General features: G+C 47.2%; 1 protein-coding gene across 17 annotated transcripts in view; it reads left to right on the top strand.

The window, feature by feature from the left end:
* The window catches only part of celf2 (cugbp, Elav-like family member 2), a 196,112-nt gene that overhangs the window by 54,769 nt on the left and 123,410 nt on the right, over positions 1–17,933 (top strand). The window lies entirely within an intron of this gene.

The raw sequence follows: 17,933 nt of genomic DNA, 5'->3' as shown, positions 1-17,933 counted from the left end.
TTGATCTGCTTGTGTATTCATTTATTTTTCAAAGAGCCAAAAATATTTCAGCAAGCCTCGCCGATGTTCATTATAATTCTAATGAAGTCGCAATCTTCACAAAGGAGGAGAGAGCGGCGGGAAAGACGGCAAGTCTAAACACAACAGCAACCTTTATCTCTCTTTTCCCGCTTTATCCCCCTTTCTCTACCTCTCCTCTCTCATGTCGTCTCTTTTGCTGTGTTTTGGTGCCGAACAGCAGAATATCGGACGTGGAAAATGCAGATTTCTGCCGTTAATTAGCCGCCGGGAAACACAGTCGCACATGACCCCCGCGCACTCCTGCCGGAGACGCAAACACAACCTGCACGCGTGCATCCATAGCATGCGCACACTTACAGCGCCCATTATTTTGATGGCCCCCGCGCATTTGTGTATTTTTCTTTTTGTTACGGGATAATTGAGCAGCCATGACAGCTGCTTTCCCACCTAATGGAAAGGGACAAATTAATCTCCCCGTGCTAATGTCTGCAAATGGAAACAGGACCACTCCCGCCACCTCCACGCTCAGCCGACCTGCCGGCGGGGAGCGAGCGAGCGCCGATGAGTGAGAGTGTCAGTTTGAGGGTGATGTAAAGCTCTGTCAGCTCTGCCGCTGGATACCATCCAGCCCGTTTGATTTAGAACTGCACAGCGCAAGATATTTTCTAATTTGGCTCCACTCTGGCCAAAACCCACTCTCCAGGAAAAAAATATTGGCCTTGTAAGCTGCAGCACAATGTCGATGCGTTTTCTGACCCGAACGAGGGCTTGAATATATAAAGCTCTGATGAATAAAGAATTAGTTGTAACAATCAAAGCTGCACTTTGACACTGTGACACAGACTTTCCAGGGTTATTAAAGTCGGTCTCTTGGATGAAGGTCTGAGCATCCAGTCAATATGGACTCATGTTCGACCTGGTTTTCATGAAAGCATTTCAGGTGAAGTTACATCATTTTTGTGCATCTTTTTGGTCGGATTGTTATTGCATCAGCTGTCAACTCTGACAGGAGAATCTGAACTGGGAGTGCTTGTAATTTGACATCAGCCTCACCAATCAGGATTGGTCATGTCAGCTTTTCCAAAACAAGTTGGGACAAAAACAAAAAAAAAAAGACCTTAATTGTGAAATCCATCTTGAATCGATGTAAAGCAGCTTCAGCAGAGACAGCTGGGTTGATTCTACGATTTAATTCCCACAAGATATGAAAAAAACAACAACCTCCAAACACCTGTGAGGCTTCAGTCAGCCGGCGGTCTTTATTCGCGTTAACAAACGCGGTGTTTAGTGGAGGGAAACGGGATGGGAGGCCGGGTGAATGTCATCCTATTTTCCCATCTTAATAGCCGGTGATCCCGCCGCCGCCGTGCGGCTTACTCTTCCCGTGGATGACCTCCAGGGAAGATTGCGCCGCTGCTGTCGGAGTACAGAGGAGTTGATTACGCGGCAGCGCCGGGGCTTTGTTCTAGGCGTGCGCCCGTCCTTGGCTTTGGAGGGAGAGAGGAGGAAGAAGGAGACTGATGAAGATGAAGAAGACGGAGAGTCTTATCTGTCCCGCGGGGTCTCGCTTCCTTTCATTCCAGATTGTCTGGGTGACCTTTGTGGCCCCCGCCCAGTTCATCCCCAGACCCTCGGCTGCCTCGCTTGTTTACTGTCCCATAATGACATTGTCAATGGCAACAATACGTCCCGCTTATCGCGAGGTGTCCGCCGCCACAATGGATGAATGGCGGCGAAATGGGAAGGCGAATTTGTCCCGTTGTCATCTCCCGAGTCTTTGGAGCTGCTCTCCTTCTCGGTGGTGTGTGCCGGTGGAAGATAAGATTAATTCTTCATATCGCCCGGTGCTGATTGCAGAATCTTGTATCTAATGCAATTTTTATTTCTCACCCCTCCTCCTCCCTTTATCGTTTTTTTTTTTCCTCCCCTTTTCTTTTAAACTGCAGAGTCAAGCATTTTTTTCCCTTTTCTCTTTGGTGGAGCAAAAAAAAAAAAAAATCTAAATAATTTATCTGTGTTTTGGTGCATCCCCCCTCCCCCCCCCCCCACCCCCCTTCGTTTTCCTGTACTTAGTGTGAGAGAAATGGAAAGGAGACAGACAGAAGGAAAGGCAGATGAGAGTGTTTTTTCTTTTTTTGAATGGGATGAACGTGAGCAGCATGCTGAGCGGGAGTAAGAAAAGGACGGATGGCAGGAAGGCGGCGGCGGCGGCGGCGGCGGGGTGGAGGGAGCGGCCCCACGCCCGGGCTCTCGGCTGGAGAGGGGCCTGAGAGGAGCCTGCAGACTTTAGTAATCCCTCTTTTATTAATGTGAAGCCAAGCTCAGCAGAACGCAGGCTCACAGACAGAACAGGGCCGCTCACCGCCGACTGTCTGCCTCCGACATGCAGATCTGCCCTCCGCCAAGTCCCACCTCTCCCCTTTTTTGCCAGGCAGCTCGAACCCGCCAGACAATCAAGTCGGCGCTCGGCGGTCGGGGGTCTGGCCTCGGCCCATCCTGCGGCTCTCCGTCTTTTGATCCCGCTCAGGTCGCTGCCTTCTGCTATTTTGGGTCCCGAAACGCGTCGGGCGTCTTCGCCATTACCATGCCCCGCACGCCGCCCCCCCCCCTCCCTTACATCACTCAGTGCCCCCCATGTAGCCAATGGGCATTGACCTTTCGCTGTCAGAGCGTGTTAGGGAGCGAGAGACACAAAGAGAGAGAGCGGAGCGCTCGCTCGGCCCGGCTCGGCAGAAAGCAACACAAATAGGTCATTAAATTGTAAACACAATTTAAAAGAGACAGAGGCTGCTCGCTTCGTGCCGTGGCCTCCAGTTACCGCCGTGTCAGCGCCGGAGCGCGTGCTCGTGATTGACGGAAACAACACGCTCGTCTTCAGGAGGCGCGATATCGCCGCTCGGATGGAAAGAAAGAGAGACTTCCTGTTAAATTTGGAATAACAGAGTTCTTCCTGATGCTCCCCAGTGATTTCCTCCATTTATAAACAAAAAAAAAAAAAAAAAGTAAATAAAAAAAGAGCCAGCCATCCAGGAACACTGCGAAACTGCCAAAAACAGAAGAGAAGACAGTTGATACTAAATTAATTCCTATTCAGCACTGGGGAGGTCAGCGTGTGAGGTGAAGTACTCTTTCCTGTGTCGGGGTTTTTGGATTTCCCACCGGCATGGCGGCTCCTGCAGAAGCGGTTATCCTCTCGAACAGCCCAGTATAACGGCGGCATTTCGTCCGAATCCCATTTTATTTCCTCGTCACATAATTTTTCACGGAGCAATATTTGCCCCGTCATGACCCGCCCCCCTCTGCCTCTGATTGGCTGATCTGAAGCAGCATTTCTGCCAACCTAATGTGTCACTGAACCATTTTTTTTTTTATTTACCGATCAGTAATGTATTACATGCAAGAAAAAGGGCTAAATATAGACTTTTTTGGATGTTAAACGTCCTGAAAGGAGGAGCCACTGTGTCGCTGCGGTCAGCATCATCATTGTCTCTCTGTGGCCTTATTTCCGGGAAAAACTGAAGCTTTTTGAAATGCGACTTTTCACTGAGAAGTTCAGTGCGCTTTACAGATGACGGAGCAGGAACAAGCTGTATCAAAAAAGCGTTTTGTGTCCATATAGAATCTAATTTCTCACCCGTGGTTCGGCCCATGTTTGATTAAGCTCGTTTGGCAGCTTGTCTCGAGGAGTTTTTCCCCCGATTGGTTTAACACTTCGGCTGTTGTGCGACCTTCCTGTCAGTATTTGTCCAATGATTGGATCGATAAAAAATTTAATAAAGCCTGCACAGTGTGAGCAGATGTTTTTTCTTTTTCTCCCCAAACCAAACAGACGTTTCCATTAGACGACAAAGCACGAGGAGAAGGGAAGCGACTCCAGATTTTAAAAAAAAAAACGGCTTCGACCCGCCGACACGTTTCCGTCGCCGTCCGGCTGCATACAAAGCACTCATGTTTGCTAACCTGCCTGCCGTGTGAATCCAGAGAGCAGCAGAGCGAGCGGACGAGGCGGAAAGGTCAGAGCGCGCGGCGTCACGTGACTCGGCCGACATGCTGGAGAGATAAAGAAGGAATCAGGTGACGGTGATGGTGTGCCGGCCTAAACATCCCTGACCTAAAGCTCCTGTCTGAGGGATGCGTTCAGTGTCTTCCAGCAAATGATTCCAACTGAACAGCAGCTATTTGTAGACACAAAGTTTTATTTTGAAAGTTTAAGACTGGCCCGTGGGGAAAAAAAAAAGGTTGGGATATTCAAAAAGTTGGCCCAGAGTCTCAGTACTCATCCCCGCCTGACAGCATGGTTTTGAGGCTCATGCTAGCTAGCTAGCTTTCATGACCATCAGTGGTACCTCAGGTCTCAGTGTTGTCTCACATCTGCTGCTCCTAAGAAAATAGTGTAAAGGTCAATGTTTTCTTAGAAATTTTGCTAATTTTCTTCATAGTTTGGTGGACCAAATTGGAGCCAGTTGCCTTGGTGATCTATATTATGATGCCATGAACAGTAAAGCAACATACGATGAGTGGCTGCAGCATCTGTTGGGCTTTTTAAAAGGGAATCACCATTATAACGTTGCTCGGTACTCCTAGCAGTCGGCTTTATGCTCTCCATTTGCCACTTTCCCGGTATTTGTCACCGTCGCGCGCCTGCCATCAGTTTTGGCTGAAACAAAGTGCAGTGAGAGGCCGATCGGACTCTGAATGGTAAACAACGGAGGCGGAAATGGGTAATTAAGTTAGAAGTTAGCAAAAGTGTCGGCTGCATTTTAATGCAGATAACCCGTGCGCGCCGGATAATTTAGGATTTCAATTGTTGTTGTTTTTCAGCGAAATGCAGGTGTTTTGTGAAGACAGACGAGTTTGCCCCGTATGCCAAACATTCTAATGAAGCTCACGTACGATCCATAATTTTAACTATCCCCCACCTGCCAGCTAGCCACACACACAGCGCACAAACAGGCATCGGCATAATACCCACACACATACGCACAATATGCACTAATGAAGCTGTTCTCCTCTCCTCTCTTTTCCGTTCCTGGCTCAGTGAAACATGCATAAATCATAATAAACAGAGAGATGAATTTTTAATCAGCAGCTCCCTGCCTGTGTCTTCGGCTCCAGCCTCCTATGGGGAGGAGAGCCTGTGATGTGCCAGGTATACGGAGCCCGATCTGGCAGAGGCTCCTCCGGGAGGCCGGCTCGCTGACACATGCCTGTCCGGGCTGCCGCTCGCCGGCCGCCATCTCTCTGGACCGGGCCGCCTCTCCAGAGGCGGAGGTGAAGACGGCGGGACATCTCGGGGGACGGAGGGGCGCTCAGAGCCGGCCGTCATGCAAATAAAGCAGCTTTCAGCGAAGCTCTAACCTGGAGCTGCTGGTAATCAGAACTCTGTTAGTTATACGTTTGCATATAAATGAGTGAAATTGAGATTTTTTTTTGTGGATTTCCATAAATTAAAATGTATTTTAAGGCCACATTCAGCCCAGTTTCATCCTGAGTGGGTCGGACTGGTAAAATAGTTGCATGATAGCCTTTAAATGAAGAATTTAAAGTTCTTCTTTATTGTGACATGGAGTCAAACTAAATTTTCTACTGAAAATTACTATAATCTCAACATAAAGCCAATTTTAATGAAACCATATGGAGTGACATTTCCGGAAAACTTCTCCTATAGCTGTTTCTTGGTGGGTCAGCGGGCCAAATTGGAGCCGCTTGCGAGCAAGTTTTGGCCCACTGCCCTTATATTTGACACCCCTGATCTGCTATATGATGAAATCTTTTTTTTTTTTTATTTTTAACTGTGAAGCTTGTGTAATAAATAAGAAATTAACAAAACAGCTCTTTAATGGTGCAGCTCAAGGCCGTCTCCTCGCTGCTGTTGCACATGCACACCTGGCTGCAGTCTGTGGTGCTTCTGCACACGCTCAGTAGATGGACAGTGAGAGCAAAGCGGCGCCTTTTCACTCTCATAACCAGGGCCTGAGTCGCGCACGGTTCGACTTGATGTTGAACCAACTTCACGTGTTCGTGAAAAGCTGGCAGAGCTGGGTGACGGATCGAGATGGCCTGCAGTAACTGTGAATGGCGGGCATTGCCGGGGTGGCGTGGCGTGGCGCGGTGCCAGACTGGGCCGTACCCAGTGGCCAGCCGGGCGGGCGGGCGGGCGGGCCAGAGCCGGACCGGGGCGAGCTTGTTCCAGAGCTGTAGTATTAGACTCAAATAGGCCCACAACATAACAACATGAGCTGAGCTGTCACAGGGGATTACTTCAGCTAGGCGAGCCAGCGGGGTCTCCACTGCTCTGCTGCTCCACCAGAGAGAGAGAGAGAGAGGGGGGGGGGGGGGGGGGGGGGGGGGTTGAAGAGGAAGAGGGAGGGAGCGCTTGTTTCTGCGTGAGAGAAAAAGGGAACAACGGCAAAGAGGCTGAGAGGAACAAGGCGAGAGACGAAGCCTGTTGGAAACGAGCGGCAGCAGCGGGGGGGAGGGAGGAAATAAAGAAAAGAGAAGAAGGAGAGAGAGAGAGAGAGAGGGAGAGAGAGAGGGAGAGAGAGCAGCTTGTCGTCCTGATAAGGTTCATTTGTTTGTGTGTAATGTTGGAGCACTCGTCCGAACTGGGCTTTGAGGGGAGAGTGTGTGTGGATGAGGCGTGCCGCCCCCCTCCTGCAGGCGCCGGTGCAGGATCTGTGAGACCTGACGAGCTGCTGCTGAGGTACACACACACACACACACACACACACACACACACACACACACACACACGCTGGCTCCACGCATTGTTACACTTCCAGCTGAGGTGTGGTGTTGTTGCTGTGGCACTACACCTGTGTGTTCGAGTGTGTGTGTGTGTGAGAGAGAGAGAGAGAGAGGGGTACAGGTGCTGGCTCATCCCTTCATTTAGCAGATTTTGACGTCTCGCAGGTCGGAGCCTCCTCCCCGGACTTTCCGCCTCTGCGTTGTTGGTCGATGGCAGGAGATCTCTCTCCGCTCTCCCTGCAACTGTTTGCCCGGCGGAGCGTAACGGCCAATGCCTGCACTTCTCTTTTTCTCTCTGTCTCTCCGCCTTCCTCTCCGCCCGGCTCGCCTCCTCCCGCTGCGTTGTCGGCGTTGTGTCCGGGACCGGCAGTTAAAGCTGAAATATTAGCGAGCAGAAGTGGCCGTTAACGGCTTTCTCCCCCCCGTGTGGAAATTGAATATCTGGCTGTTCTGGTGTCGCTCACATTTGACTCCATTCACATTTCAGTTATTTTTATTTAGATACACTATTTATCATACAGTTGTTGTGTTTGCCTTTCAGCTAATTTACATTTTTTTCTATTATTCCACCCACATGTACATGAATATGGATGGTTCGCCGTCTTTTTCCTTGTCGGTGTCAGGAGTTGTAGCGTTGCAGGGCGTCAGCGAGGCTTCTCTTATTAAAATGTTGATATCTTCAAGTTTGGAGAAGAACATTTTTCAACCTTACAACAACTTTAGGTGACCTACGGAAAAGCAAGTATGCATTTCAGCCCTGAAATACCTAAAATCGGCTTCTGTCAGGAAGTTAGAGAAACAATAGGAAGGAAAAAAACGCAGGTTGTTACATATTCTGTTTATTTAAAGTTAAAATGTTGAGCTTCTGAGTGACTGGGGAGATTTGTCTTTGTTGCAGATATTAGTTTGGTTTCTCTTATTAACTCGTCGTCCGCTTTGGTCTCTGTTTTGATTACGAGAAGTTTAATTTTAATTTTTCCTCAATTCATGCGCAAATTTGAAGGGATGAAGGCGAAGTAACCGACTGAACCGGTGAAGAAAACAAGAAGAAATAGAAGAAGAAACAGCCCTGCTCCAAATATGAAACCGCCAAACAATGGAGACACCCAACTATTCTCTCACAACCCTCAATCCCCACTGTACCCATTTTCTTTTTCCTTTTCAGAACGACACATTTTCCTTCTAAAGTTGCCATTACTCATGCATTTTGCAGCGCTTTTACCCAGCCGGTCCCACTCCGTCTGAACTCCCCTCCTGTTGCATAAAAGATTGAAACAAGCTTCCGCTGCGCACCTGATCATGAAAAACAGTCCTGCTGAGGTTGACTCGTTTCACCACGAGTCAACATATTTCATTGATGTTTGCAGGTAGTAATTTATAGCACCGTAATTTACTGACTGAATCGGCGAACGCTTCATTGGGTGACAAATGGAAACTGCTTTTGAGGCATGCACTTCATTTGCAATTTCCTGTTGGAAAAATGTGGCTTTAAACAGTTTCTGCATCCGAGCGGGGAACAGGAGGGACGATGTTCCGGAGCTTTCTTTAGGTTTAAGAACATCTGGGGCTGGAGCCGTCGCTGGGCAGCGGATATTTCCTAAGAGCCTTCATTAAACCTTTACTGCAGGACAAATTGTGATACTTCCTGTCGAACCCTCTTCAAGGCTCTTGTTCAAATGATTCAGGTTTTTATTAGAGGATAATCAGCTTTTCTTGATTGTGATTTTTTTATTTTTTTTTAAAGTTAGCAAATATTCATCTTCAAGGACGTTGGTATCAAATAATATCAAAAATCAAGTGTACAGCAGATCAAAGGTGCACTTATTTCATCATTTAGAGCAGAAAACTTCTGACGTCTATCAGTTCAATGTCTTTTTCTGCACGATAGAGCTAATGAAATCTAACATTTTGAGATACAATTGGACTTTTTTTTCATATTTTGAAGCAATAGTTTCATAATTGAGATGAGTTTCAAGCAGAAGTTCTTTTAATGTTCTTGAATTTTTAAAAGTTGATGTACTTTTCTCCTGTAAAACATAAATATTTTCAGGAATGCACCAATACCACTCAGTTAAATGAGCACAGGTCCTGACTTTTACCTGCTTGCCGATACAAGTATTTATTAAATGACCTGAAGTGTTAAAGCACTTTTTTTTATTTTAACAGAAGAAATTAGGTGTATTAGTGACACAGAAAATGAGAGGCACAAGTGTAATTCATTGTTGCAGGAGGATTAAATTAAAACTGAAACCAGTAGATCATACGCAGACGTGCATGACTTGCAATTTGCAGATAATCGTTTGAATAAAAAGCTGTATTATCCAGGAAGTAAGAAATAAGTAGTTGAAGTGCTTCAATTCATTTGACTTGAATTTAACCAAATAAACCTGGAATCTTTATTTTTCCTTGCAGTGTTTCCTCTTCGCAGCTTCCAGTGGAAAAGCTTCAATTATGTCAGTGTGATCAAAAATTGTTTCTGAAGTTGAGGGGAAAAAAAAAAAAAGGAAAAGATTTAAAATTAGGACTAAAAAGCGAAGTCCAGTGGGTTCTGACTCTGGAAAACAGCTGCATCATGTTTGAATTTCTGACGAGAGCGTTTCAAAGTCTTCACCGAAAGAGAAGGAAACCCTCCAGTGGCTTCATTCCAGCATCTCGGCTCGTTCTGCCAGCTTTTCTAATCTCACGTTACAAACTCCGAGGGGAGGCATGTAGATGTTTAACAGGAAAAGAAGCTTTCTGAGCGTCCTGCGGAGTTTGTGTAAGCGGAGAGACCAAATCGGGGTGGATGTTGCTCTGCAGAGTGGATGGTGCCAGTTCTGTTCAATAACCGCGCTTTAAAACGGGCGAACGCTTTTTGGCACAGTTTGAGCATCACATCCTGCTTCTGTCATCAGTATTTTTGGACTATATGTGAAAATCGGTTCTGTTTTTTGTTTTTTTTTTTATTTTGGGATGCCATTGTGTACAGTGGTTCGCTCTGTTGCCTCACACCGTGATGTTCATGGTTCGAACCTGGAAGTTCTGCTGAAGACGCCAGTCTGACCCTGACCTTTGTATATTTTCTTCTTTCATGTGTCGCTTTTTCACGTTCTCCCTGTGCACGCATGATATCTTTCTCTCGGTATCCTGATGCAGCATTGTTTTCAAATTAAAATGCGCAAGCGTTTCGAGCGTCTGACGCCCACGACGCGTGTCCCCGGCGTCAGGAGCGTCGTGAGCGTCGCTTTTTGAGAGTTCGGAAAACCGAACTTTCGACACGCTGCCGCTGGGCGTCAACCAATCAGAGACGATCCCTCCGGTGCTGCGTCGCTACGTTTCACGTCGTTTACGTCAGGACCAGGAGTCCGGAAAAGAAAGACAACGATGGAAGCGACCCTCATCCTCTCGCAGCTCCTGGAGCAAATGGTGAAACTCCCTAAATTCAGAACGCCTCTGTATAATGGGATGAACCCAGAAACGACGCCCATGTGCCCAACGACGACGCTGTCTCGCTTTATTTAACAAATAAAGCCAAGCCACTCTCTTAATGCGATCCGCCATAGCTGGAAACAGAAATCAGAGCCTCCCGCGCGCCAATAAACTGACGCGCGTCAAGAGCGTCGCGAGTTTTGTGACCACCGAGTGTCAAGCGTCGTGCTTGAAGCTTCACAAGCGTCAGCTTCGAGGCGTCCCAAGCGTCGACAACGCCCACGACGTGTCCGGTGTGAACGCAGCATTAACCCTGAAAAAGGCCAAAACAGGTCTGTCGAATAGTGAGGACCGGCAAAAATGTCCTCACTTTCCAAAAATAGTTCTCACTTGTAAGGTTATAAACCCAAGGTCCTCACAAAAGGTCCTCACAACATATAGCTGTACAAGTACACACACACACACACACACACACACACAATGTGCTTATCTAATGGTGTGGAGGATATTAGTCTTCTATTCCAGATATGACCGTTGGTTTTAGAGTCACTGCCTCCGACTCCCATTTCCCCAGATGGGCCGGGGCAATGGGCGGTAAAACGGCATCTCCCCCCCCCCCCCCACCCTCCCCCCTCCCTCCCCCTCTCCCTCCCGCCAGCCTTTTCCTGGAATCTGCTAAACCAGCCGTCGAGGCCCCCGCGACGGGAGCACACCTCGTCTCCGCTACAACGATTTAATCTGCCGAGCACCTTTTCAATCAAAGAGTGTCAGGCAGGGCCGCTCTCGACACGACTCTAATACAATGCATGGACACACACGTACAGGAAGTGAGGGCGCGGCCGCGCACACACACACACACACACGCACGGCAGGGCTCAGATCAATACTCGCAATCATACAGGTGACAATAGTGCGGCCAGTTTATCGGGCTCCCGATTCTCACCCTGCTATCACCGCCAGCTCAGGAGGCGGGGGCAGTGCGGGGGGTGGGGTGGGGATTTTGGAGGCGGAGGGTGGAGCATATGTGAGAGGGGAAGAAGGGGACCCGGCACGGGAAGCTCGCAGGTACATGAAATGTGTGAATATGTGCGTGAAATGAATTGAAATGGGTGTGAAAGTGCATCTATTTGCGGGTGGATGCAGATACGCATCCCTTTGTGTTTTTCAAGTGTGTGAGTGTCTTGCCGCTTTGCTGTGTGTGAGGCAGATGTGTTATGTTCCTCCATTTTTCTGAGTGTGTGTTTAGGGTGTGTGTGTGTGTGTGTGTGTGTGTGTGTGTGGGGTGTGTGTCGGTTGTTATCAGAATGACACCATCCTACTCTCTCTCCTGCAGCCCCAGAGGATCAGTGGAGCTGCACCAGTTTCAAATGAAAATAAATGAGAGGCAGTGACCGCTACTGCCTGGGTCCCACTTTAATGAGGAAAAGGAGCAGGGAGGTGGGGAGGGAGGGAGACGGAGGTGCAGGGATGGAGGGAGAGGGGGAGAAATTGGAAAGTGAGGGAGAGAGATTGGTCCGAGTCGGCAACGAAGGGGGCCGAGAGAGACGAATGGAGAGGAGGAGGAGGGAGGGGCTGTGATGAATGGAGGGCCCCTCTCTGTCACCAATGCGATGGCCAATTACAGCTGAAGCACGCTCCGATGCACTGCAGGTGGAGCGGACAGTGTTTTGAGTGGCCGGAGAATATCCCTCCATCCTCCATTTGCATCAAGAGGAGAAATTGCTGCACAGTGTCGAACTTGGAGCAGCTTTGGGGGCTTTTTACTGTGTGATTCAAGAGAACATTTACTGTCATACACCTTTTCCTGATCTGCACTGCTCCGTACAAATGTACTTCTTTCAAACCCCCTGGCAGAAAAACTGGACCTCTCTAAGGATTACATGCCCCATTAGGGATTTTTTTTTTTCTTTTTTTGTTCTTTTATTTCTTAGGCTTATCAAACCCTTTTAAAGAGGAATGAAACATTACCTCCCACGCACATTTAACCAGAGCAGGGTGGTGGAATGGGTTTCAGATGGTGCCGTGGTCACTCTAATTGACTTGAAGATTGACAGCGAGAGCTCAGGAAACCGTTCCCTTTTCTCTGACGCGTCACATAAACTCCCAGCCGGGCAACGTTGGCAATGTCGCATTGTCACGCAAGGACAGGGCGTCCGTCTCTACTGCTACAACCCCTGAAGCAACATTTCAGAGCTTTAATTTTGTACCCAACACCCACAATTCAGTCAAAAAAAAAGGTTGGTTTTTATCTTTTATTCAGAATTTCTGGTTGTTTTAAAAAAAAAAACCCCACTAATTCTCAGTGTCTATCTTAATTTGTGTAGATTTTAAACGAATGCTGATTTGTTGGAAAGTTGTCACCGTGGCTTAAACATCTGTTGATTCCAAAATTGCAGAATCTGAAATAAATTGCTCCCTTTTAAACTGCACGGGAATTCAGGCATGAAAAACAGATCTCAGATACGTTTTCCGTTTTCATTTGTAAAAGTTGTCGTGTACACGTGGCCTGGGGCTTGGACTACTTCTCACATTCATGTCAGATTAGTTCAATGTGTTCGTCCACTCTGATCATCCACTGGTGTTTCTTTCTGCATCAAACCGGTGAAAACAGCGGAGCACCACTTGTGCAGCGAATCCACTTATTTATTCACTTTTTACGGCTTCCATCAGTTGAAAAGAAGCCAAGCAGTTCCTCTTTGACGTGCACGATCAGCTTTTGACACATCTTTTCTGCATGCGTCGCCTCTACCACTTGACATAGCTGCAACATGAAGGACAGGCAGTTGGCTTTCACTTGAAGCTCCGCCGTGCGGTGAAGGGAAGCACTTTAGAAGTTATTGTTGTGATGCATTAGGTCGGAGTGCGGCTCTCTGGAACGCTCGAAGACTGAGCGTCGACTGGATCTGGAAGGAAATGTTCCCAGATGAACCCGGAGGCCTGTGCGGGGCGTTTGGAGACGCCAGCTCCCCCCTGCATGTCAGCGCTGCTTCTCCACCTCGGCGAGGTTGTCCAGTCCGCTCTATCGAAGCTCGCGCACGGCGGCGCGTTGCAGCCGAGAGGCCTCCGCGGGGGCAGAGGACGCGGGAGTGTGTCCATGGCTGTCGGCGTCCGCACGGCGAGAGAGATGGACAGACGCGCACGTGTGTCATGTCGAGACCACCAGCGCAGACGTTAGTGTCTCGGGGTCAGTGAGCAGGTCAGGGGGTGTTTGCTCCACCGTGTTGGACTGGATGGCGGCGTCCTGTAATGCAGGGCGTGTGAGTGGAGGTGAGGGCGAGGTCACACGTGTCTGTTGAGGTCTGATGGAGATGATGGACTGTTTTTAACCTGTTAAAGTGGGAGTTTCAGCCCTGAACCGACTCTATCGGCGCTATTTATGTACATTAAACACTTATGCAGATGATGTTAGTGTCTTTGTGAGAACTGTTCTTTGAAATAAGTTTGTTTTTTTGTTATTTTTTCCTTTATTTTTGTAGTTTGATTTGATCTCTTTGTCCTAACATTAAGTAATTTGCTCTATCAGTCACATTTATAGAAATTACTGCTTTTGATGACATTTTTCATTCATATTGAAAATTCTGTAAACACAGTTCATCCCAGTTCAGTCTTTTGCGTTATGCGTTTTGTGTCTTTTGATATTGAGAAATACATTTGCGAAATGCCGTCCAGCCCCATCCTGCCTGATCTGACCGTGTTTTTATGTATGTAGCGTTTTCTATTGAACTGACCTTTGGTCATCTGTCATTGCAAAGCCTGATTTACCTTTTGAAAAACCAAGATTGGATAATCACGCAGAAAGCTGCATGTTCATCCCCTCTGCTTAATCCACCCAGCTCCACTGCTGCTTGAAAATATGGAGAATATGTTCCTTCATAAAGGAACGTATGAACGGTGCACATAAAACTGTAGAAAGCCAATTTTGTCTATTTTCAAACATGTTTTTAAATCTGTTCAGCGGTCACTTTCTGATCCCTCTGTTGTAAAAATACATCATGTAGAAGGACAGAGTCTCTTAATAGTGTACAGAATGTTACAAAAGGATTTCATTACTTTTTTCCGGAGGTGTCATCACAAGTTTATTCCACTTAGTTAATATTTTGTTTACTGTAATTTGCGAGATGTGTGTGAACTGAATCGTCTTGTTGCCATTAAACAGGTTTCATAAATGTAAAAAGTGCCATACCGTTTTGCTTATTAACACCAATTTGACATTGACAACATTAATAAGCCCAAGAATATCCTTGAATTTACTGCCTACAGCTGAAATTGTTCATTTCCGAGGATTTCAATAGCTGCCTTGAGATAGGTCAAGAATTTCTGTCTTGGGTTATTTTTCTAAAAGTTGTCATTTATTTTGACTGCTGTCGTAGAAATGGTGAATATTGTTGAGGGTGTATGTGGCAGAAAAGGACATTATTGAATGGGGATTTGAAATGACCCACATAGATCAACACAAACTGTGATTTCCAGACTGGAGTTTGAGCAATAATGTAGAGAGGAGTTTGGGGTGGATCGATGGGCCCAGCACGTGATCTTCATTCAGATATGAGTTTTAAACACCCCGAACAGCCCGTCACACAGCGTCAAGCTCGCTAGATAATGTTTCTTGCAAATCTGCATTCCCGGTATCAACACAAAACAATTCTAAATTAGTATTTTGCTGCGATTTCCCATCACTGTAGGAACCGATTCACAAGAAAACAACTAAAAACGAGACTGAAATCCACTCGCATGCTCTTCTTTTGTGGAAAAACCTTTTCTGTGTCATCTGGAATGGTTTCATTCACTTGTACATGACGACATCTGCGAACAGCTCCATGCCTCCTGAGAGCCGGAATATGTGACGAGCGTGACTCTGACATGTGCTGACAGAGTCATCGGGCTGTAAATAGGGTGAAAACTGAGCATATTTTTTTCATTTGAAGGGACTGCTGGGTGGTTAATCCACGCTCTCCATTCCATGAAAACAGCCGTTTTTTTTTTTTTAACCGGACGGAGTGAGCGCCGCCGAGCGGAAGCTTCGGCCGGACCGCGGCGTGCATCGCGTCGTGTGGCGTGCTCACACAGGTCAGCGAGCATTCGGAGGCTGCAGGCCCACAGGTGGAGCCGGGAATCGGGTCGTAGCTGGAACACGGAGTCCTGAGCGGAGTCCAGCGACGGCCAACAGACCGGCTGAGGAGCGGAGAGGCGGGAGGCAGAAAATGAGACGGATGAAAGCATGAAAATGGAGTAAGGGAGGACGGCGGGTGAAAATATGGGAATGGGATCTGAAGATTGAACGGCGACTGGCAGCCGGAGAGCGTTAGAGAGAAGCATCCATCCGTCCGCTCCATCTTTATTTTTATTTGGAGTCCATCCTCACCAAGAGCAGGGAACTAGAGCAGTTTGGGACGCTCATACCTTCCCGTCGTTTTGCGAGCAGCTCTTCTGCACGTGCACACTTTGGGACATGCACTGATCAAAATGTTTTGGGGTTTTTTTTTGTTCCCCCCCCCTCTTTTCCCCGAGTCTTTGAGCGGCGAGGATGAACGGTAGCAGTCAGGGTCTGTCTGGTTTGGGCTCCTCACATGTCCACTTAAGCTCAAACGCAGCTGCTTGCTTTTCTGAATTATTCATGAGCCCCTCATTAAATATTCACGTGTGAAAAGCCGGCGCCATCAGCCTACCCACAATCCTCTCCTCTGGGTGAGATGCTCGGCACGGAGGCGACAACGGGCCGAGATGATCGTTTACTGTATCCGATGCTCAAATTAGTGCTTTTTTTCTTTTTTAATTTGCTCATTGAGGGCGCCCAGTTTTGGTTCCTTTCTTTCTTTCTGAACGCCCCACACCTCCTCCTCCTCCTCTTCCTCCTCCTCCTCCTCCTCCTCGTAAGTGATCGATTTGTATTGTTCGGGCAGCTGAGCCCGCCCAGCCCGAGGTGAGAAAGAGAGATGAAGGAAAGATAGAAATAACCAGACAGGGGGGGGAAGATTGAGGCGAGAAAGCGGAGGGAACAAGCACGGGCAGAGGCAGACCTTGCCACGAGCTGGATCTGGGAGAACACGGGGGCCTCGGGGTGAGGAGATGGAGCGATAGAGGAGGTGACGGGCGGGTGAAGGTGGGAAAAGACAAGAACAACAGGGAGAAAATAACACATACAACAGGAAACGTTCGCTGCGTCTGACCACCGGCCCCGAGAAGAAGAAGACGGGAAAAGAAAGAAGAAAAAAAACAGACTCTGGGATGCGTTCAAGGTGTCAGCATTTCTTTGGAAGTGAAGGGATCGTGAAAATTTACTCGTCTTTGTTCATACTTTCCCCCAGTGGCATTTACAGAAGCCTACAGCAAGCTCCTTTCTTTGTTCTTTTCCGAAGAGGCTTAGTTTACTTGTTTGTTCTTAAACTTAAAAAAAAAAAAAAAAAAAAAAAAACGGGGCCGTGTTCTCGCACTCATGAAGCAGTCATCATTTTCTTCGGACTCTCGACAGCACAGGGAGGAAACAAGGTGCTTGAATTTCATGAACTCTCCTCAGGGAAACTTGGCAGTGGCTCAAGGTTTGGAGGTTTGGAGGTGACTGAGCAGATGTATCGGTTATGTTCCCGCCTCCTGCCAAAGCCCGGCTGGACACCGAGAGGACGGCTTCATTTTTTTATTTCATGAAAGTTTCATCTTTGATGACTTTCAACCACGACTAACATTCACATTGCATCACAAACTAAACACATTTTCATCTCAGAATTTTCGAGGTTGAATCTATTCTCTGTAAATAAATAGTTACCAAACCACAACGTTTTGGTGGTTTATCCTAAAGAGTGAGAAATTAGCTCTAAAATTAATGAGTGTTGGTGTATTTTTAGTGTTTTACAGGTCAGAGGGTTTTCAGGACGCTTATGCTCGTTGCTACAGTGGCTAACAGCCAAAAAACAAATTAAACCTTCAAAGGTGTCGATTTATCTGGGAACAAATTGAAACTATAAATCAAACAAAAATGCAAATGAAACAGAATGTTGGGTGAGTTCACATTATGCCGATGATGTTTGACTTTCTCATTTAAAATTCTGTCGGTTTTTCGCATTCAGTTCAACTGTGATTACAAGAAATTTATGACAGAAATTTTTCGGCTCCACCCTTCAACATTTGTCTGCGGCGCTCATTCGCCGTGGCTCCCCAGACCTTATATATTTAAATGTTCGACACAAGGCCATCCCAGTGTCTCGGGACCAAACAAGACCTTTCATTATGAGGTGAGCATGAGACCTCAGGCTGAACATTAAACACAGCGTGACGCCGTCCTACGAGCCATGTGAGGGAAGTCTTGTTGATATTTCTATTTCACTCAGTTTTTTTCCGTCTAAAAAAAACACGTGAGCACTCAGGGAACCATCAGTCTCAGCTCTGAAGAAACCGTCTCCTTAAAGAGTGTGAATCTTGCACGTCAGCCAACATATGCATCACATTAAATGCAATATTAACCAGCTGCAACACAAATTGCATATTAAAACAATGTCCCCCACACTCTCTCCCTCCCCCCCCCCAGGCTGTCGGTTTCACATGAGTACATTGAAAATTGAGAGCGTTCATGTTTTATTAATGGCTGGATGCTTTTTGTTTGGCAAACAGGAGAGAGAGATTTGTTACGAATTCAAAGCAAATGAGGAGATTTGATTGTGCGATTGTTTACCAGATGTACATGAGAACATGCGTTCCAATCTACCCACTTCAGATGATTTTTATTTTCTTTTTTTTTTTTTTATCGCTGCAGATGTTAAAACAGG

This window comes from Salarias fasciatus, chromosome 17, assembly GCF_902148845.1.
Source record: "Salarias fasciatus chromosome 17, fSalaFa1.1, whole genome shotgun sequence".
Taxonomy (NCBI): domain Eukaryota; kingdom Metazoa; phylum Chordata; class Actinopteri; order Blenniiformes; family Blenniidae; genus Salarias; species Salarias fasciatus.
This window is presented reverse-complemented; position numbering and strand designations above follow the sequence as displayed.